Source organism: Engraulis encrasicolus, unplaced genomic scaffold, assembly GCF_034702125.1.
Source record: "Engraulis encrasicolus isolate BLACKSEA-1 unplaced genomic scaffold, IST_EnEncr_1.0 scaffold_113_np1212, whole genome shotgun sequence".
In the NCBI taxonomy this organism is placed as follows: Eukaryota; Metazoa; Chordata; class Actinopteri; order Clupeiformes; family Engraulidae; genus Engraulis; species Engraulis encrasicolus.
This window is the reverse complement of record NW_026944614.1, coordinates 66,197-70,000: the sequence shown is the minus strand read 5'-3', so window position 1 is coordinate 70,000 and position 3,804 is coordinate 66,197.

The window sequence follows — 3,804 nt, the reverse complement described above, 5'->3', positions numbered from 1 at the left end:
TAAATAGAAAACAAAAGTAGTTCGCTCCTAATCTGCCAATTCATATTGCAACGGTCATGCCCTACTGTCAGTCAAACACATTTTCTCACTCTGAAGTAGCCTAGCACAGTGGCGACCTGCAGCACAGTTTGTTTGTTTGGCGGAGTGTTACATGTTTGTTTGTTTTGTCCTACGTGAGTTAAATTGAAAATAACGTAAATAAGTTCGACCACGGTCATTGCAGGCCACTATGAGCCGTTTATGGACATTAGTTTTATTATTGTTAGTCACCGCGGTTGTGTTCTCAGCAAGTAAACCAGCCGGCCAATCTCGGGAACACATACGCTATAATAAGGACTTTCTCTTTCAACTTCGTGATCGCACGTATGACTGGATATCGGATACAATAGGCTACCTGCGGAGATTATAAGGCACAGCACCAGTAGTAGACCTGGACAGAAGAGAAAACGTGGGAAGCGAGGAGGAACGTGCTTAAAACTCAGAAGTAGGAAATCAAAAGTGCCCCTTCCCACAATCATCTTAGCAAACGTACGTTCGCTCAAGAGGAAAGCGGACGAGTTGCGAGCAAACACTCGCTACTTGTACGAATACCGGGAGGCCTGCGTGCTAGCCTTCACCGAAACCTGGCTGAATCAGAGGACTGGACCGCTGCGCTGAGACCACGGGCAAGGAGCAAGGAGGAGGGGTGTGTCTTATGATAAATGACCGATGGTGCAGGACAACTGTGGTGAGGAAAAAATATGCACCCCGGATATTGAACTTCTGTCCCTGTCCCTCCGACCGTCGTATCTACCTCGTGAATTTCCACAAATATTTTTGACTATTGTGTATATACACCCAAAAGCTAATGCAGACAAAGCAGCCAAGGTTATCTACAACATCACTCAAGAGTTTGACGAAATTTCCCCTGATGCACCCAAGTTTGTATTGGGCGACTTTAATAACTGTACACTCAAACGTGCGCTGCCCACTTACTCCCAGTATGTCACATGCCCAACAAGAAATAATAAGGTCATAGACTTGTGCTATGGATCCATATGGCGGCATATTCATCCTGTGCAAAAGCACCCCTGGGTAATTCAGACCACAACACTATCCTGTTGAGACCCACTTATAAGCGTGTTCTAAAACGAGTTAGTCAATACGAAAGTCAATAAGAAGATCTATAAAGCTAAATGCCAGTATAGAGACAAGGTACAAGATACTTTAATGGCTGGAGATTCGCTGTCTGCATGGGTGGGCATTAAGTTGATGGCAAATGCCCCATACAAATCAAGCAAAAGCGCAGAATAACAAATAGATGATAGAGCTCGGTGTCAGTTGGCCAATGACTTGAATGAATTTTTCACCCGCTATGAACATGTGGCCAAAGGCGGTGATTCTATTTGGCAACAGGAGGAGTTACAGGAGAATGGGACTGTGGGGATATTCACCATTAAGGAGGACACAGTGCGGCGGGTGTTTGAGAGGACCAACATCCGGAAGAGTCCTGGGCCTGACAACATAGGAGGCAAGGTGCTGAGATACTGTGCAGCCCAATTGAGTGGGGTCTTCTGCTCCCTTTTCCAACACTCATTGGATACTCAAGTGGTCCCACGCATTTGGAAAAAGTCACACGTGGCCCCCCTTCCCAAAGTCCCTCATCCATCAACCCCTAAGGACTATAGGCCCATTTCCCTCACCTCACTTGTAGTCAAATCATTTGAGAGGATTGTGAAGACACACATCATCAACTCTTGCCAGCAGGCCCTTGATCCACTCCAATTCGCTTATAGGCATGACAGAGGAACAGACGATGCCATTCTCACACTCTTGGATTATATTTATATGCATTTGGAAGGCGCTAAGACACATGCTTGTGTCCTTTTTGCTGATTTCTCTTCAGCTTTTAATACTATACACCCACACAGTTTAGCTGAAAGACTGAAAAAAGACTTTTGTTTTGATTTTGAATTGATTAATTGGATTATGGACTTTCTGCAGGGCAGAGCACAGCAGGTGAAGGTAGGCAACATCTTGTCTGATGTGCGACTTACCTTTATCGGAACTCCGCAAGGTAGTGTTCTTTCACCCTTGCTTTTTATTTTGTATACTGACAGCTGTCGTAGTAGTCACCCTGGTTGGCACATAATTAAATATGCTGATGACACAGCTGTGGTAAGCTTACTGAGCCATAATGAAACCACGCATGGTCCAGTACTGGAGGCATTTGTCAACTGGTCTAAAAGGTCTAACCTGCACCTCAACATAGGGGTGGGCGATATGGCAAAAAAGTTGTATCACGATATTTTAACATGAAATCACGATTTCGATTTTTTATCACGATCTTCCATCCAAAAAATAAAAACAACAAAAAACAACTTTCATATACTTGCAATTTGTAATTTGCAGTCAATAAAATGTTAACACATTGATGACACTCTCATAAAGTGTACAATTGGAATACAACAATGTAAAGAATAAAGTGAAGACAACAACAAAAGAGAGAAAATGTCACTCTGATACTGATAATAAACATCCTCACTGCAAGACGATCTATACGATTTCTCCACTTTGGCAGATTCGAGACGATCTTTTACTCAATATCGCGATTCACGATATAATATCGTCATATCGCCCACCCCTACTTCAACATTTCCAAGACAAAAGAGCTTATCTTTGATTTCAGACAAAAAGCATTACCAACTCCCCCCTCAATTATTGGAGATTGAAGTGGTGACGGATTATAAATACCTTGGTCTGATTATAGACCACAAGCTGTCATGGGACAGTTGTGCAGATGCAATCTATAAAAAGGGTCAACAACATTTGTATTTCCTAAGGAAACTTAACTTTTTAATATTGACAACAGAATGTTGACCTTATTTTACAAGTCTTTTATTGAAAGTGTTCTCTCCTATGGTATTGTATGCTGGTATGGTCACTCTAAAGTGACGCACAAAAGTAAACTGGGTAAAATTGTTAAAACGTGGGAAAATAATGGGGCGTCAGCAAAATGAGCTTCATAAACTTTATTTAGATAGGTTAAGAAAGAAAGCGGACAAAGTTTGTACTGATACTACCCACCCTCTCTCAGTTAAGTTCCAAACACTTCCTTCAGGACGCAGGTATAGATACCCCAATATCAGAACTCCTTCATCCCCATGGTAATTAACAAATTGAACAAGATGTGGGAGATACATTCTTGACATTATGGACTTTCATATTGTGTTAACGGATGCATTTCACCAGTGGTCTGTATTTATTACGTATTTATTTACATAGTAACTTATATGTTTAGCTATTTATTGTGTGTATTTTTTGTACTGTATGTGTTTTTTATTGTAGGCCTATATGTTTTTATGCCGTTCATTCTGCTGTGCTGTAAATCAAATTGCCTTTTTAAGGACATTAAAGCTTTCAAATCAAATCAATCAATCATTCAACATCGTTTTGGTGAAATATTAAAACAAGCATAAACATATTGCCATCAGATTAGGTGAAACATTTGGAGAACCATGTATGACGGTAGACCTAGCGCGGAGGTTATCTTATTTGCACAAGTGGACGGGTCAGCTCATTGAAAACAATTCACAATTCCCAAACCCGGTGTCGTGCTCACAATTCCCAAACCCGGTGTCGTGCCAAAAAGCGAGTGAAAACCAGAAAAAGAGCCCTTTGCAATCCTGACTTACAGGGGGGGAGTCACTTTCTGGCAACCGCTTAGTTGGCAAGGCGTTGCCTGAAGAGACAAATAATAATTAAGCGGGCTTGCGGAGCAAGACCCTTGCGGAGCAAGACCCGATTATAGTAATCTCTAAGTCC